Source organism: Falco rusticolus, chromosome 5, assembly GCF_015220075.1.
Source record: "Falco rusticolus isolate bFalRus1 chromosome 5, bFalRus1.pri, whole genome shotgun sequence".
Classification (NCBI taxonomy): Eukaryota; Metazoa; Chordata; class Aves; order Falconiformes; family Falconidae; genus Falco; species Falco rusticolus.
In genome coordinates this window covers 58,049,858-58,069,062 of record NC_051191.1, presented here as the reverse complement: position 1 = coordinate 58,069,062, position 19,205 = coordinate 58,049,858, and the positions used below count along the sequence as shown (strand labels likewise).

Genomic DNA, 19,205 nt, shown 5'->3' with positions numbered 1-19,205 from the left:
GGAGTGAAGGACTCTTTTTGGTTGCTGGAGTGTGACTTCCATTTCTGTCTGCTCCATTGGAATGAGTGCATTTGTCCACTGGTGAAAGGAGAGCAAGTGCAGGGCTAGTCATTGTGGTTACTCTGTGTAATTCAGCCATGCAAAAGCAATCCTGATCAGTGGAAATCCTTTCTTATCCTTTTAGTTAGTTCCTACTGTTACTGATTAGTTAATAAGTTAAAATCGATTGATTCTATTTGATTAATTAATTGATTTTATAAAATCATTTAATAGAATTGAAATGTAGAAGGTTAAGGAAAAAATTATAGGAAACTTGCATCTACGCAATAAGAGACGTTATGGAATCTTTTGTACGTCTTGTACCAAGGCTAGAAGAAGGGCCTGGAACTATTGTAATAACTCTAGGGTTGGAAGGTTCCATTGTATTTAACCAGTCTTCTGTACGCAGAGGTGCATTGAAATGTCAGAATATGAGATTAATGGGAACTGGGGAGAGTCGACTGGAACAGCTTGTAGGTGCCTGCCAAGAAACTGTGAACTTTAGTAAAAGGTAATTCCGGCAGGGGGAGATCGCGACCACCGACTCATATACCACCTACCCAAATCGTACCCTAGACCCATTTCTAGACCTTTCTAAGCTTTGCTGCGCATAATCGGATATAGGAGGAGAGTATGTAAATGATTTACGGGAAATGTTATGATTATGTATGAATAATTAATGAATATGTATGAATAAGTTCTATATATGGAATCTGATTTTGGGACCTGGTGTGCATTGATCGTGAGAGGACTCGCTCACGCACCCGGCCGTCAATAAAGAAGTGTCTGCTTATCTACATCACATTGGTGTCGATAAGTTCTTCATTCCGAGATTTCGGTAACACTACTAAGGCTTGTTTACAAAGAGAGAAGCAGATCTGTAACCTCATTGGGCATATTGTGAAGTCTTTGTAACATGTCAGGTATGTGTTGGGAATTTTTTTTGTGGTAAGAAGAATGCAATCAATTCTAGGTTATTCACAGGAATCTGCCTGAAGCTGAAAGACATGAAGTACTGTGGCAACAGCATCACTGAGAGTTCGCCTATGTGAAATGGTAGAATTTAGGGAGGAAGTTTGTGTTAACTGCACTCATCAGTTTCAGTAACATGGTTACATATTTACTATCATCTCAATCGAGTTCATTCAGGAAAAGATTAGAACTAGGCTTCCCCTTTAGGATACATGTACACTGCAGAGTTAATGCATGTCATCCATTATAATTTCTTTTTCTCTTTCCCACCAGACATAAATAACTGTGATCTGAATAATAAGGGACTCCAGGTCCATATCAGCCAATGTATCCAAAGTTTTTGATGTAATCATCACAGTGCTAGCATAGCACTTTAAAAGGGAAGCTTGTTCTGTTGCTATCTCCCATGTCTAGTACATGTGTTGTGAGAAGCAACTTCAGTCTGCAGGGATACCAGTCAGCCACATTTCACTCACCCTGCATTTCTTTTCCTACTTATTTGCTAAAGAAGCCATATGACTTCCTTCATTTGAAAGTATTCTAAAATGTAGAGGTTTAAAAACCAAGAAATGTTTCTTGGTTGCCGGTTAGAATTTCTCTTACATGTTTTTATCTCATCAATATCTCATATAAGTCTCTGGATCAGCCTTCTTCCTCGCTGTCTTCTTGGTGCTTATGCCTTTCATTTGATTTTACAAAGCTGTAATATCCTTCAGTCCTTGGGTTAACCAAGCTATACAGAACTATTTATTTTATGTATTTTCTCACAAATCAGCCTCTTTAGACCTGCAATCATTTTTTCTTTGTTTTGGTATTCCTCTGGTTTTGTTGGCATCTTCCTGGTGTTGTGGTGCTCAGAATAACATGGAGTTACTTTGCTGTCTGAGCTTGTAAAATATTCTAAAGTATCTGATATTGTCTCCAACCTGTTACGTAAGACAAGAACGATAAAACAGGTTGAGTTTACTGAGTCCTAGACAGGTATACAATCTAGCACCCACCCACATTGCATTTAAATTTGGAAAGAAATCACAAAACAATTTAAAATCTTTAAAAAAATATTTTGTATGCCTGCAGCGTATTTTGGTTTAAAACTTCTTGAAGCATTTTATAGCCAATATTCATTATATAGAAACTCCTTCATTTTCTTCTAAGGCAAAGCTCAGTGCTGGTCTCACCTATGTTTAGATGCAGGATAGGAATCCTTACAATGGCAGTATTTTCTTTGGTATTTTCCCTGTAAGTTATAATGTAAGCGTACATGTCTTCCTCCTGCTCTTGCTATCAAACCTGCCCCTTCACACAAGGTCCTAGGTGTATTGTCCTCTTTCATCTTAGTTCTAAAAAAGCAAGAAATATCATATTGCTATCTTTTGCTGAAATGAGATGCCTGAGGTGCTCCATGTAACCATAAACCTTACAATACTGTGGTTCAGGATATCAAAAGTCTTTTGGAGAAGTAGGAGTAAATATGAGTTTTAATTAATACAACACATCTGGGAATTATTAGGAAGATGAAATGTCAATACCCACAGTAGAAGTTGTCCAGAATTTTAGGACAAACCTCTCCTGGCAAAAGAATGACTAAACCTTTCATGCTGGTGAGTACAGCTTGCAGCTTTTCCAAAATATACATTTACTTAGTAAAGAATGTAGCACCTATTAAAATTAGTCTGCCAAGGATAATGTGATGTTGAGAGCTTTTATTTGTTGGAGAGGAGAATGGACAAATTCATGGTCGAGAAATCCATTGAAAGTTACCAAAATCATACAGGCCACATCCAGCCTGAGAAGTTCCTGAGCTAAAGCGTTTGGGACTTGGAATAGGATTAGGGGAAAGTGTCATAATGTGTTTGCCTTGTGCTTACATTCTTCCAAAGGCTTCTGTCTATGTCCGCTGTTGGGGACAGGATACTGTGTTAGAAGACTAGAGGAAACTTGATTTGATCCAGTATGGTGGTTCATAACTTACTTTCCTCAGCGTAGTTTATAAGTGGAAGGATCAGGTGGACGGAATGTATATGAAAAATAAATCAGTTAAAAGAGTGACTCACAGTAGCCATTTAATTTTTTTAATTATTATTTTTTGCTAATATAAACCAGGAAACTTCATGTTTACTGGGACACTTTGCTTATATGCTGCTCTTGAGTTCCTATATGCCCTCTTTAGGCTGCATATGAGCATATTTGTTCAGAGATATATATATATATATATATTACACTACTACCCTGTGGCTGAAAACGTCAGTTGTTTTGTGTATACTAATTGTCATTTCCCTCTGCCAGATGGAGTATATCAGACTGGTTCAGGCCTTTTAGGTTCCATTACTTCTTCACAATCCATGCAATGGACAATTCTTTGGCTCGCCTGAAAGAAGTCTTTATTCCTAGGATCAAAGCTTAGTGGTTCCATTTTTACGTACAACTCCTCTGATAATTGGCTCAATAGCTGGAAATAGCGAATGGCTACAAGAGATACCCCAGAGACTGGAAGTAGGTCACTAATAGTCCATGCTACTAGTGGGCTTTGGGGACTCTCCAGCTTGTGTTGCAAATGGTGTGGAAAAGAAAGTGAAGTGTCTTGAGCAGTATCACCCAAAGGAATTAATATAAATGAAAACTAGCAATAGGTGTTTCTGTGCAAACCCCTGATGAGAGTTAGGCTTAGATGACCAAACAAGAAAAAAACTAGTGCTGAAAGAGTAGGTCTGTATATCATAACACCTCCTAGCAACTCTCAAATGGATATTTACAGCAGGAAAAAAAGCTGTTAGTCCCAGTGGGAAGCCTGACCCCAAGGTTAAGAGAATGGAAACAGCTGGTTTTCTTTACAACAGACACTTGTACCCACATAATTGACACTCTGGTGTTGTTCACACTGGGATGGATAAACCCATGTAATTATTACCACAGGGGTTATATTCCAGAAAAACTAGCACAGCAGAAACATGACTTCATTACTTATTCCCATTTATACTAGGCTGCTGGTAGGACAGCAGTCAAAGCATTTAGATCAGAGTAAACAGCTTTTGGGGAAATTTGACTTCAGTTTTAGCAGTTGGAATCCTGTGGTAACACAAATTTTGATAGTTATTCTTTAATGAATCTGTTGGTTTTTTTTTTCTTATGCTCTTAGGATTTGTTTCAGAGCTGTTAGTGCACAGTGAGATGGGTTTAAAAGTCAGAGGTTTGTAAAGGAGTGATGTATTTCTGGGTAAACAGTGAGTGGGAAGAATTTTATAGCAGTGATGCTCAAATGGCAAGTTAGGTCTTTTCCTGCCAACCTCCCAAATGGAAATTTCTGGCTGAGAAAGTCCATAACTAGTAGCAGAAAAGGAGCAGGGTTGTGTCAGCTGTTTATTGTCAATATTTCATTAGAAAACAATTCTTCCATTTACATGATTGGTAAATGAGATATCTTCTGAGGTTTAGGTCATGATCTGAATCCAGCCAAGGAGAATATCTGTAAATAAAAGTCATTATTCTGTAGTACTGTTTTCCCACTGATGAAATGAGTTTAACAGCCCAAGTCCAGTTGTTAATAAACAGATATACACAAAACAAATTTATTGGCACTAAAATGAATATTTCCATGTAGCTCGTGGCCTGAATCAGACCCAAATACTGAATTCTCCTGTACTTTCTCTTTCTCTCTTTAGTTGCCTGAAGGGAGGACTGCAGGAAGGAAACCTCTACTCTTGTTACCTATGCTAAACTTCTTAAGAGAATGGATGTTTTAGCTTGTCCAGAAGCATTCACTTCTGCTGTGTCTGGGCTTCTCTTAGGTAAATGTCAGATTGAAAATTTGAGGTTATCTTTTGTAATATCATCTTTTGTATCCTCTGTCTTCTGGAGAGATTTTTTACTAAAGAAAGACTCACTGGCATATTCCTAAGGGAAGTGATTTTCCCTGCCATTACCAGTGTACCACAACTTCTTACAATTCTCTTTTAGATATTCCTTCTTATGACCTTGTTCATAATCTTACGTATGGTAATGTGAAAAAGTTTATTCCTATAATTTAAAACATTATTTGCAAAAAAAATAGTTTTATTGGACTAACCCATGTTATAGAAACTTACATTATTTTTTTTTATATTCTGCACATCTGAATTTATGTTCATCATGAGCATATATTTTTTCCTTGGACGTTTTTACTGTTTCTCCTTCCTGAAAAGGTTCATGATGGTGCTCTCTTACATAAATCACCTTCTTGCAGGGCCTTCTTCCTCTCCTTTTAAAACTTTGTGAACATTCTCTGTGTCCATAGAAGAGATGTAATCTGGAAGTGGTTGTAATCTAGAAGTGGAGCATCAATGCATCATGTGGTACAGATGTGTGCAACAGCATTTTTAGCTCATGCTATGGTATTTTGACAGTTATTTATAAGAGGTAGTAGCTTCCAGGCCCTTTGAGTTTTGATCTTAGTGGGACACAGAAGCTGCTGTCTTGAAGATGAATGAGATATTTCAGTAAGCTGATCATTAATATCTTGCTTTTGGATGAAGCAGAGACTCACAAGATACAAGTGATGTGCTGATTCGCAGCATTTTACCTCTTTGAAATGGGTCATCTTTGCTATTTTTCTGCACTTATGTTGACATTTCTACCTTCTCATCTGGGAAAGAAAAAACAAGAAGCAGGGAATACTAAAAACCTCATTGATCTCTGAGGTAGCGTACCTCCATGTTGTCCATTAGTATCATCTGACTGTCTTGGGATTTATTTTTCCCACCACACTTTCTCCCATTAAAGGGCGTGTTGGGGTCTGCAGTGGGTCTGCAGATGAGTTAGTTGACTTTAAAGACTTAGTTGTGTACCTTTAAGACAGCCATAAATTGTCAGGTATGTAAACAGTATGTGAAGAACCAGAACTTAGAACTGCAGCATACGGGCACCTACAGCAACAGCAAATAGCAAACAAGAAGAATACAGAAAGCCTATCAGGGTCTGACACATGTACTATCTAAGATATATAAGCAATTTGTATAAACAATAAAGGCCATTTTGCCATTTTGTCAGAACCCAGCCACATAGACATAGTGTTTTTCAGTCCGCCTCGACTTGCATCACCACAAGGGTGGATAACTGAATCACCAACAAAGACTGCGCAGTAGTGGCACAAGAAATTGCATGCTATGTCCTCTCCTGGGATATTATCTTCCAAAATGGACCATCGTTTTCTGTTTTGTTGCTCCATATCTTGACTGTGAGAAGTATAGCTTGTGATAGCAGTTTTACTTGGGTGAAGCAAAGGGATCATCCCTTTCACAGAGAGGATCTGTTTGTTGCTTGACCTCTTCTTTGCTACTGGGTTCACCCTGTGGATTGCACAGAATGTTTGCTTTTCAGCCGGCCTTCTCTTACCTTTTCTTAATAGAGGTAGATTTTTTCTGATTATCAGTATTACTCATATTACTTTGAGGGTGACAGAGCACTGGAACAGGCTGCCCAGAGAGTCTGTGCAGTCTCCTTCCCTGGAGACATTCAAAACTTGCCTGGATGCAATCCTGTGCAACCTGCTGTAGGTGAACCTGCTTTAACAGAGGGGTTGGACTACTTGATCTCCAGAGGTCCCTTCCAACCCCAACCATTCTGTAACTTTGTGATAAGCATGTGTATTATAATAATGTTTAAAGCTGTAATCACAAGAGGTAGGTGAAGGAGAGTGGCTGTTCCTTCTCCCAGGAGAGGGAAGGTTTGCTGTTGCCCTGTGAGGGAGTGACAGATGATTTCTCTCTCAGGTTACACATTCTTTCAATCTTCTTCACCATTTCTTTCTAGCAATGAGGAGACAGATGCTACTGTAACAGCACAGGACTTGTGCGAAACCCTTACAAGGACCCTTTATTACTGCTAGGAGTGAAAACAAGTGACTTGCTTAGGCTTTCATCCTATTTTTAGAGAGGTTTACCTTTCTGAAGGACATATTTGATTCCCTTACATGACTTTGGCTAGTTTTCTGTTGACTTTTTTTCCCCTTTGTTTTAGTGTGATATGGGAGGATGAAGGTGGGAGAAAGCAAGCGTCTGTTTGTCTGAGCTGTTGTGTTGGAATTTGTTAACCTGACATTTTGTGTGCTGTGCTGTGCCCAATTCCCTTTCTAGCTGTTTCTAGTAGCCATGGGGATACAGACAGCAGAAATCACACTTCTCACACACAATTTCTCTCCTGGAAGAAAAAAAGAAAAGCTGGTGAAAATGACAGACAAATTATTTTGGAAACAGATCTTTGATGTGTCCTCAGAGTAAATGGTATGAAGTCTTTAGAGACAAAGTTTGTTTTTATTTCACCAGTTTACTGTAACCTGGTTTGCAAGAATTGCTTTTACATCCAGAGAGCTGTAGTCTTAACTTGGTTGTCTTTTTAGGACCTCAGCCATCTTCCACAGTTGTCACCGGGACTCTCTGGTGTTTTTAATGGAGATTTCACTAGGCCCCTCTTTTAGAACTTTTTACAGAAACAGCAGAGAGATAGGAATCAATTAGTGCCACTGAATAATTACTTTGTAGGGAGAAGGCCAATCTGTTAGGAATTTGACTGACACCATCAATCTGTGTGGGTACTGCTCTCATTAGATGTGACTTCTCAAAACTACTGATATTTTAGATTGCAATTACTGGCTTTCAGGTAAAAAATCTGTATCTTATGCCATTTGCTCTTAAGCATCCGTATTTTTTCTATCTTCTTTTTTCTTTTTAAGGAAGAGTACATACTGGACTGTCTCTTTTTATGTTTCAACTTGTGTGGGGTTTTTTGTTGGTTTTGTGGGGTTTTTTTGTGTGTGTGTAAGAATACCTAATTTTATCTCCTCTGACATAGAAGTACCATAGAAATTCACAGTTCTGGAATAGTAAGGAATTATCATACTTCGACATCAAAACTAACCAACTATTGATGTTGACATGCAAATTATTTAAGACACTGTGTATTTTACTACTCACTAAGAGCAGGAGTGAGAGCAAGAGGGATATCTGTTCTGATAATTACTTATGAGTGATTAAGAGAAGCAAACAAGGGAATGATTCATTATGTGAGGACAAAGACTGGGGAGCAGACACACATATACATACACACACGTACATGTGTGTGTATGTGAGAAAGAGATATATGTAGATAAATACCTTTTCATCAGGTATGTCAGTTGGAACAGATGTCTCAGGCATGCATGCAGCCTTAACCTAAGTGTGTGTGTACACACACTTTCTCCATATATAATATAGACATTTGTAGAGGAAGTATGTACCTGCATGCAAATTTATGCATGTGTATGCATGCACACACCTGGTATGGAGTTAAATGACAAATTGTTTCAATAGTTGAGTTCTTGGTCTTATCGAATCAGGGAAATTGTGGTGATCTTGAAAAATGTGTGGAAGCTTTGAGAAACCTTCAGAGAAAAGCATGGTTTTCCTACCTTTTTGTAAATGGAACATTTGGAGCTTTCTGCTCCACATCTCCTACCAGAAGTGCATCTGATACACTGTACGGGGATTTCAAAGTTTAATTTAGCTTAACTCTTGGCTGCAATCAACTGCTGATAAATTTAGTTGGGGTATTAGGGAACCTTAAAGACTAATAGCTCCTTAAAAGGAGCCTGAAGATGAGACAGCAAAACACAAACATCTGCTAAAGTCTCCCTTAGAATGGTAGCACACCATGCAGTCATAGTTTAGAGAAACAGGTTGTTTTTGGGCAAGAAAGGATTTTTGTTGATAAAGACACTTGGAGAAAGAAAACCAAATGTGTAAGTATTTAAGGGAGTTATTCCCTTTACAAAGTGAAGGAAAGGATATCCTGATTGGAATCAATAGCATGTAGCAAACACTTTTCTCCTGTAGTTCTAGATAGTTTGCTAGCCCATAAAAAAACTATTGTTAACTCCTTTTCCCCATTACATCTTTTTTATAGACTGTCATGTTTAGATAAAGTCTTTGCTCTTCTGTGGCAGAATTAATTCAAGTGTGAATTCTTAGAGCATGGCTACCACATCTTCTTAACACTGTCTGTGGATAGTAAAGTTGATGTGTTGTGCAGTACTTCATGTGTGCAGTCAGAAATGGAGACTCAAACCAAATCAATACAAGAAAACTCAGTCAGATATTTGGAGAATAGACTTACTAAAAATTACTAGAAGTTTCTTTTCCTAGACGGTTCTTTCTCACTTGTTTTTATACTGCATCACATTTTGTAGATCCAACTGTAACTATGGCCTTTCATAAGTATCGTACTTACATGTCTCCTAGTGAGAAACAATTACTGTGCCAAAGGCACTGTGATCTTGCACAGCCTTTTGCTTTAGGCTTTACTTTTAAATGATGAATAGTCCCTCTGAAGCCAAATTTGGAGCCTAAATCAGAATCCAGTAACTATATCATGCCTTTCTTTTTCTTTCCTTCTTCTGCTATCTCACAGTTACAGTTTTAGTTTTTCTGTTGCCTAAGGGCCCAAGAAAGGACTTGGGTGAGAAAAGGTTAAAAAGAAAAAAGTATTTGAATAATTAGTATTCAAACTAAGATGGAGTAATCATTTGATAAAATTTAAATCTGCTTAAAAAGAAATGTCCTTTCACACAGTGTTTAATTGTCTCGTGGGATTAGCAGCTGGATAGCTATTATTTCAGCAAAGAGTATATTGAGATTTGAAGAAGGGTTATATGTAAAAGTAGAGTATCTGCTGTTAGTCTGGCTAAATCTGATAGACTTTGAAAGCATAAGACAATCATCAGTGGGAGTAAGTATGTGAACTATTTTGCCAAGGCAAGTGTGTTTCGTATTGAAATTTTTTTTTCTGCAACATGGAAAGCACTGTTAGAAAGTATTCAAAGTAGGAATACATGTTTTCTCATAGTGAAAATATGGATTCAAGATTGAGAAAAACTAACCATTTTTCTAGTATGAAAATCTATGGTGGTCATAAACTCTTTGTATAGTTACATCATGGCATGGGTGGACTGGTAAGCATTATGTCTGGCATCCAAACATATGTCAACAGTGACTTTTCTGTAACTGAGAGCAAAATTACACTGAATTTTAAAATTATGTCTCAAAACTACCAATTGGACTTACATAGTTATGTGGTGAAAGTGTTATCTTCTGTGATTCTTGTTTTCTGAACCAGACGTTTGTAAAACTGCAGCCTTTCTGACTGGTCACTAGTAAACAGTCTTAAGAGTCCAATTTCAAGTTGTGTGATTTTTTCTTCATCCTTTTTTTCCCCCACTGTGTCAGATATATAGTCAGACATCCTAAGTTTCTATAACCATTTTATTTCTTACAGTAAGAATTCTGGTGTCTAAAGGCCACAGCGCTAACAACAATAAAGAGTCTGAGGGTAACAGGAGCCAAGCTACTAAGGCAAAAGAAAATCTGAAGAACTATATTTATTGCCAATAAAATCAATGCAGGCATAGTGCTTCTGTGGTGCATAAGTTTAGTCTCTTTCCTAATTTTCATGGTAGCCATATTCCCCTCCTCCCCCATTTCAAGCACTGAATATTTGATGTGTCAGGCAACATTACATGAAGGCTGCTCTAAGCTACTTTAGGCATCAAACTCTCCTGTTTATTCTACAAGAATCATTAATGCAGACCAGGCTTTCCCTGGGATTACCTGGCCAGCTTATGGGTTTCTTCATCATTCCAAAGCTTCCCCACACGCTCAGTAGATGTGTTGACAAGAGACAGCTGACAAAGCAGGAGCAGGCCAAAAGCCAAATAGTTGCTCTTTAGGGGAGGTGCTATGAAGAATTACTTTTCAACTCGAGATTTAGGACTAGAAGAATAAAGGGTGAGATAAGGATCAAAAAAAGACAAAAAAAGGTGGTGTGGAGAGGAAAGCAGGCTGAGGGGGAAGATGGGCTTGCAGAGGGATGAGTGCCACAAGGAGAAAGTGGTGAGGAGGGAGAAGTTGGTGTTCAAAGAGAAAAGAATTTGCAGGTGCAGGAGGTAGGTAGTATAAGCAAGGCACAGAGATCAGTTGATTGTTTCTTACTGGCAATCCAATCTGAGAATATCCACTGATATGATTTGCTATGAAGTTATTGAAGATAATGTTTAGATGTCTTGGTTTTAGGAGAACTTGTATTTCATAGGATCATAGAATCATAGAGTAGTTTGGGTTGGAAGAGACCTTAAAGATCATCTAGTTCCAACCCCCCTGCCATGGACGGGGACATCTTCCAGTAGACCACGTTGTTCAAAGCCCCATCCAACCTGGCCTTGAATACTTCCAGGGATGGGGCATCCACGACTTCTCTGGGCAACCTGTTCCAGTGTCTCACTACCCTCATTGTCAAGAATTTCTTCCTTATATCTAATCTAAATCTACCCTCTTTTAGTTTAAAACCATTACTTTTTTGTCCTATCGCTACAGACCCTACTAAAATGTCTGTCCTCATCTTTCTTATAAGCCCCCTTTAAATATTGAGAGACCATTATAAGATCTCCCTGGAGCCTTTTCCAGACTGAACAACCCCAGCTCTCTTAGCCTGTCTTCATGGGATGGGTGCTCCAGCCCTCTGATCATCTTTGTGGCCCTCCTCTGTACTCAATCCAACAGGTCCATGTCCTTCTTATGCTGGGGGACCCAGAGCTGAATGCAGTACTCCAGGTGGGGTCTCACAAGAGTGGAGTAGAGGGGAAGAATCACCTCCCTCAACCTGGTGGCCACGCTTCTGATGCAGCCCAGGATTCAGTTGGCTTTGTGGGCTGCAAGTGCACTTTACCACACCATGGTGAGCTTCTCATCTAGCAACAGCCCCAAGTCTTTCTCCTCAGAGCTGCTCTCTATCCATTCTCTGCCCAGCCTGTATTTGTGCTTGGGGTTGCCCTGATCCACATGCAGGACCTTGCACTTGGTCTTGTTGAACTTCATGAAGTTTGCACAGGACCACCTTTCAGGCCTGTCCAGGTCCCTCTGGATTGCATCCCTTCCCTCCAGCACACTGACCACACCACACAAATTAGTGTCATTGGCAAACTTGCTGAGGGTGCATTCGATCCCACTGTCCATGTCACTGACACAGATGTTGAACAGTGCTGGTCCCAGTAACCAGCTCCTGAGGAACGCCACTTGTCACTGGTGTCTACTTGGACATCAAGCAGAGCAACTTCTTGAATGTGACCATCCAGCTAATTCCTTATCCACTGGGTAGTCCATCTGTTTCCTCCCATTCCTGGTTTTTTTTCCCTTTTTATGCAGGAACTTTTGTTTTATGTACCAGTGTACCATGAACTGCCTGAAACGCTCACAGTTGCCAAATACATGTAAGATTTTAATTTAGGTCAAGCAGATTGTCTTGCATAAGGTGCCCAGTAACTCCGATGGAGACTTTGGTTAGCTGAGGACAGCATCTGGTATCTGAATATAGAACAAGGTTGGAAGGGGCCACTGGATGTCATCTATGCAATGTCTTGCTGAAAGCTGGGCTAATATAACAAATCAAGCTTGTCTAGTCACAGTGTGCAAATCTCCCCAGGTGGAGATCCCATAGCCTTTCTGGTCCCTTGCTCCAGTGTCATATTGTAATATTTTTTCTTATGTCCAAGGAGATTTTTCCCTTGTTGCAACTTGTGATTTTTGTCTCCTGTACTTGCATTGTCCACCTAGGAGAAGAGTCTAGCTACGTCTCCTCTTTAATCCCACTTTGTTCAGTTCAATTAGCAATTTGATCGCCCTTCCAGTCTTCTCTAAGCTAAACAAACCCATTTATTTCAGCCTTTCATCATATATCTTATGCTCCAGCCTTATTTGTCCTCTGTTGAACTCTATCCAGGTTGTCAATATTTCTCTTGCTTTAAGAGTACTGATAGTATTCCAGTTACAGCCTTATAAGCATTTAATTAAGAAGAAAAATAATTTGTCTTGACTTTCTGGCTACTGTTTTGCTAATGAAAAAAAAAAGAAAAAAGAAAAGGAGTGCATATATATATAAATAAAGGAGATAAACAATGAAGGTATTTGAAAAAAAGAGGAAAAAGCAAGGATTTGAGCAAAGCTCGGTCAGCAAAATTGCAAGTATCACGCAAGTATCATGGATCTGAAAGTGTAGTTGTGCTAGGCAATTGTGTTGTCAGGCAGTGGAAACAAGGTTCTGATCTATTAGCTTTTATAATGGAGGTGTCTTGGCAAGGAACATTGCCACCTCAGGACACCTGCAGATTTTTAGGTGCCAACAGAGTAGTATATCCCAGGCAGTGCCCTGGAGGGCAAGGGCAAGATTCTTGTTTTTTCAATCACTCCTAATTGTTGTGGTTTAACTCCAGCTGACACTGTACCACACAGCAGCTTGCTCACATACCCCCCCACCTCTCTGTGGGATGGGAACGAGAATCAGAAAAACAGTAGAACCTGTGGATTGAGGAGGTTGAGGTAAGAACAGCTTATTAATTGAAATAAAATACAATAATAGTAATAGTAGTAGTAATGACAAGGGAGACAACAAAAAGAAAGAGAGAAATAAACCACAAGAAAGACAAGTGATGCACAATACAATCGCTCACCACCCGCTGATCGATGCCCAGCCAGTCCCTGAGCAGCACATGGTGACTCCTGGCCAACTGTCCCCAGTTTATATACTCAGCTTGGCATTCTGTGGTATGGAATATCCCTTTGGCTAGCTCAGGTCTGCTGTCCTGGCTCTACTCCCTCCCAGTTTCTTGTGCACCTCCTCACTGTCAGAGCATGGGAAAGTGAAAAGTCCTTGTCTTAGGGTAAGCCCTGCTTAGTAACAACTAAACCATCAGCTTGTTATTGACATTATTCTCATACTAAATCCAAAACACAGCGCTGTACCAGCTACTAGGAAGAACATTAACTCTATCCCAGATGGAACCAGGACACTAATGTAAATCATCTTGGCTTATCTAAGACAGATAATTTATGGCCAGCCTGCTGGCTGGTCAGCTTCACGTCTGTCATAAATTAGATAGCTAGACACATGTGGGTCAAGTTTGGAAATGCGATGCATGTCTTTAGAGGAAGGATGGGTTCTTCCCAATCCTTTTTTTACATTTGATTGTTTCCACACAACCCTATTATTTCCTTTTATATTCCTCTTCTTGTCAGCTGTCCATTGTCCCTATTTTTCCTCTCATTCTCTTCTTTTTCTCCAGTGGAGCATGTTGATGGCTGTACCAGATCAGTATATGAACTTACCTGACTTTTATGCTTAATCTTTTTTCTACCCCACACCCCAGATAAGGAATAAAGGACTATGTTCCTCTTCCCAGTCTTTCCTTCCTTGTTCTCTCTGTGTAGGCACTTACTTCATGATGAAAGGAACTGCAAAGAAAGTTCTCTGGATGTCAAAGCTTGTGATGCTGTTGCAGCTGAACAACAGCAGAAGTCCCAGCTCTTCTCAAATTCTCAAGAAAGATTTTATTTGTTCTTAGATAAGTCTGTGGGCTATAATAGCACTTGCTGTACAGCAAGGCCTGGGATCCATTTTTTTTTAAGACCAGGTCTTTACTTAATACTGCTGGTCAACATAATTATAAGAGAAAAAGCATTAGTGAGGTGGATGCTGTACCAACCAAAGAAGTCTTTAGGCAGTGCAATTTATTTTCTTCTGGCATGAAGTGTTTGCAGTAGGAGACTTTATTGATATAATTCTGTTATCAAAGTTCTTTTTTTTTTTAATTTTTAACCTGTAGTTCCCTCACTGTCTATTGGTTCATACATTCAAGAGAAAGAAAAGTTGGCACTGAGAGAGGAGAGTGGTATAGAGTGTACCCCTTTTGGCATTATCAGCACCAGGGCAGAAGTCAGTAGTATCAAAAATGGGTCTGATTCCATACTTTTTTTACTGTGGAGAGTGATGATTCCTCTAAAAGGCTTCAGCAAAAATCGGTCGTTAGCTGGAAGCAAAGAGGGGTGTCTGACACAAAGGCTTTTCTAGTGAGTTAATGGGGATACATACATGTGGTTCAATCCCCTTTTGAGTATGATCAGGCCAGGTTTTGAAGGTTACTTGTCCATTCTCATTTTAGTAAACTGTCTCTGTAAGATGCAGAGATGTTAACCAAGGTGGGAAAAAAGTCACCAGTTTCTCTTTTAAATCCTTGATTATAACCTTGCAAAAATCACTTTTTATTCTGTCTCAGGGTAGTATTAAAAGAGCTTTTTGGCCAACAGCCTAATGTAGTATTAGAGCAGCCAGATAGAACCTAATATGGGAAAAAAAGGTGAAACCTTAAAGTGACTGAGCCCTTGTAATTGCTGGCAAATCCACTGGGCTGGTTTGTTGACAAACAGGATGGGGAGGGCTGGAGACAGATCCCTGGTAAACCTGAGAGCCAGAAATCAGCCAAACATCTTGGACAAGTTTGGAAGCTGTTTCGTGTTTCTTGTTTGGCTCATTTCCTTCTCCCTTCCCCCATTTCTCTGCGGCAGAAGCAGTGTTGAAGGGTGCGTACTCTGTCTGGCAGGCTGTTGGAGGAGTCTCTGGCCTCAAATTACACAGCATGAGAACTCTGTGCATAAAATTAGCAGCAGAGTTCTGTGTATTAGGTGCCAGGGAAAAATGTCACATTCAGCAGAACTCAGAGGCGAGAGGTGGAACAGAAAGAACTGGAACGGGACATCAGTCCCTCTACCTTTTGCTGTTTTGCAGTAGACACATCTGAGTGTCATAGCCAGCTGGCTTGGAGCAAAGATTATTTGGGTAATTTATAGATTTTTTAACATGTCTTAGTAACAGATATGTTTGATTTTTCTTCCCCTCGCCCCCCCCCCCCCCGCCCCGCCTTCACTTGCTCTTTTTCCTTTATTCTGAAGATTTCTTACTTTTTATATTTTCACAAGGAAATCACTTTTAACTCCTGAAGAAGTGCTATAGACATACAGTTTTCTGCCCTTCTTTCCACCTTCCTGGGGCCTGATTGCTGGTGAGAAACCCACTGTAATGGCACTACATTCAGCTTGTGCAACAGTTTATACAAGTTGTTTGTAGTGAAATCTGGAAAACAAAATAAACTGCTGGCAGACAGGTCAAAGGCATTAAAGCAGCTATTCAAGGACTGGATTCTTCAGATACTATCTCAGTAGCAGCTATCTCATTCAGAAAAACTGTTGCAGAAAAGGTCATGGTTTGAGGGTGTGTTATCACTTCTTCCTTACACCATAAAAGCAGTAAAGTCCTTGCCACACCAGTGTTAGATCACTCTAAAGCATACACGAGAGAGGCTGCATTAGCATCTGTATGCTGAGATGGAGTGCCAAAAGACATAAATGTACAGTTGCCTGAATTGTTTGGGTGTGTACATGGTACACATATACATTCAGTGTGTTGTCAGAATGTTCTTGTAAGACAAAGTTATCGAGCAGCAACACTGGTTTAATTTATTCTTCCCCATTTGTTCTCCATATTGATGCCTGTGCTGTGAGCTGGGCTGGGAAATTGATCCGTGGCTTAACAAAGTGTTTCTACAGCTGGGTTAGGGAGCGCACATATTTTGCAGCACAGCTTTGGATGTGCCATCCTGTGGGGCAGGAAAAGGCAAGAGCAGGTGAGGACAGGGAATTTCCTGAGCTGATACCATTGCCGTACACTCATTTCTTGAAACCACAACTTCAGAGCCTGCCATTACCTTGGCCTGGCTCAGATTACTGAAGCGATGTGCAAGCAGGACGGTGTATTCCTGGATTAGAGAGCCCCAGTTTCATTTCCTTGTTACGGTCCGTAGTAGGGCTGGCCCACTGGCTATTGCTGTTTAACATATGTGATAGTTTAGCAACTACATTCTTTTCTAAGGGTTTGGGAATCAGTTCTAAGGCCTGGCATCAGAGCATTACCAGCACATTTTTATATTGTTTTCAACTTGCACTGTAGGTGATTGTGAGTGCAGGTGGGTTGCTGAGGATAATGGTTGTGGTTCCTCACTTGTCACCTGTTTCCCAAAGAATTACACCTCTGTTGAGCACTTTTACTCCTCATTCTCCCCCCATGAGAAAAGTATTACTGCCAACCCCATTTTACAGATGGCAAAGGCATAAATAATCACAATGCGAGCCACTGGCTGAGCTGAATGCAGTTAATTGAGAGGTCTCTTATTTAGACCCGGCTTTGTGTAACGAGGCAGCCTCGGTCTACGGAGGTATGGGAGACACAAACTCCAGCCTTCTGCACTTGACATGGACAGATTGGCAGCTGTCTTGGGATCAGGTGGCTTATTGATACGGTAATTGGTGGGCTTATTCCACAAGTTTATCTTCCAAGGAATAAAGGCTTAAGTGACAAACAGCCAGTAGGTGAGGCAGCAGGTGAGACAGGCTGTAAGTATACACCGTGAGGAATACTGACAAAACAGAACTTTGAAAATTACGGGATCTTGATACTTACTGACTTTATATTTGCCACTTGCCTGCCTATTGTAATCTCTAGCCCCCTTGCCACTCAGTTTTACTAAGGAACATTGTCCCAATTTATGAACCATTAGAAAATGAGCCATAAACACTCTATAATGAGCAGACTGGATGTGTCTGCACCAGAAAATTGTGCTTTTTTGATGATACCAGTGTAGCTTAAGTAGTACATCTCCCCTAGGGTAAAGACAATTATACCAGCGTAAAAGTGCATTTCCAAATATAACTGAGTCCCGAATGCGAAGGTATCTTTATGCCAGTAATAACTAGGTCCACAGTAAGGCACAGATTTGTTTCCTTAACTTTAGGAACCTGAGGTGACAAAATTGGGAATATAGTTACTTGATAATTCATGTATATTCCAAGGAGACAGAGAAAACCTTCAGAGGGGGAGTTGGCCCAATTGAGGTCCGATTTATTGGCCAGTGGTGCCTGTCTCTTTTCACTGTCTGTTCAGACAACTTCCATCTATCTAAAGATGCCTGTCTAAAGTTTCTAAATGAAGTAAAAGGAATTTGGTCACAGAATTTCATCAAATGGATGGGGAAATTAAACTGTTAGGGGCAGCGCAGGATGGTTTGAATGCAGCACTGCACAAATTTTAGCAAATCCCAACCCTATTTTGAGATTTGGGAAAATTCAGTGAAAATTTGATTTTGAGTAATTTTGACAGGTCTTTTCAACTTGTTAACCAGATGAAGCAGATTTTTCTTTGTCTTGAGTAGCAATAACTCTGACATATTTTTGATTCTCAAGATGATGAGGAGACTAAAACACTCTCCTGCCACAAAGGCTCACTGCTGTCATGCACTTAAAACTAGATTTTAAGCTTCTGGAGGAATGGTTGTAGCCATAGGTCTCTCAGGAATTCTTGGATGGAGCTATCCTACTTTGTCTACAATGGCCAGTTACCAGATTTTGACACTGGTGTTGACTGGAGCATACAGGTCCACCTCCAGCCCACATCTGTCATACATAGTAGCAGTGGCAAGCACTGCCCTACTTCTTCCTTATTTGCCTCTTTTATTCTGGAAGTGATATGCTATCTGGATGAAGAAAGGTTCTCTTGCTGTTTCCGAGTTTCCATTTTTCTCGCTGAGCCTACTCTTGGGCATCAATACCCATCTAACCTCTGCAAGAACAAAAAGCCCTATTGCTCATCAAGGGGAAGTTACTACTGTTCTGGTAAGAATTCTTCCAACTCTTCCAATCTTAAGTGATCCTACCATATCAGAGAGAAATCCTGTTGTCTTGTTAAAAGATTTTAAAGGCAGAAGTTTTATGATAAAGGAAGAATTGTTTTCCACAGAGAGGGACATCATAATACTGCTTCTGGTATTGCTCTGCATAAGAAAAGCTGGTAAGATCTGGCTATGGCAACATGAGCTAACAAAACCTAGAACGATACTGTTGAATGCATCTTTCCAAAACAGCTGAAAATGACTAAAGAAAAAGCTCACTTTGGGGGGAATTTTTTCCTGCAATACTTATTTCTTGTTTTGCTCAAGCAATTGAGGTGCAAAAGCCAAGGTTCGGTTATGGGATTTTAGTTTAGGCTGATGTTTCTTTAATATTTGGCTCAGTAATGCCCTGTCATGTTGAGTGGTAATTTATTCTAGCAATGACACCATCAAATTCATTGTCAGGAACAGTGGTAGATGCTGACCTTTAAATTTCTTCAGTTGATGATGGATTGTTTAGTTGTGTTTATATCAGCAGGGCATGATCATAGTCTTTTTCTGCAAATGCCTACTACTTTCACCCTAAGAAAGCAGTCATGGAAACTGTGTCCAGATTTAAATCAAAGCAAATTTCCAAAGGTATATTTGT

The 19,205-nt window shown here is 39.8% G+C and overlaps 1 protein-coding gene across 1 annotated transcript in view; it reads left to right on the top strand.

Annotated features, from left to right (window-relative positions):
• Window positions 1–4,610: 4,610 nt before the first annotated feature.
• The window catches only part of NCF4 (neutrophil cytosolic factor 4), a 29,127-nt gene continuing 14,532 nt past the window's right edge, over window positions 4,611–19,205 (top strand). The window contains exon 1 of the mRNA XM_037388306.1: window positions 4,611–4,796. The gene's annotated coding sequence lies outside the window, so the exon portion shown is untranslated. The remainder of the gene's footprint in view (window positions 4,797–19,205) is intronic.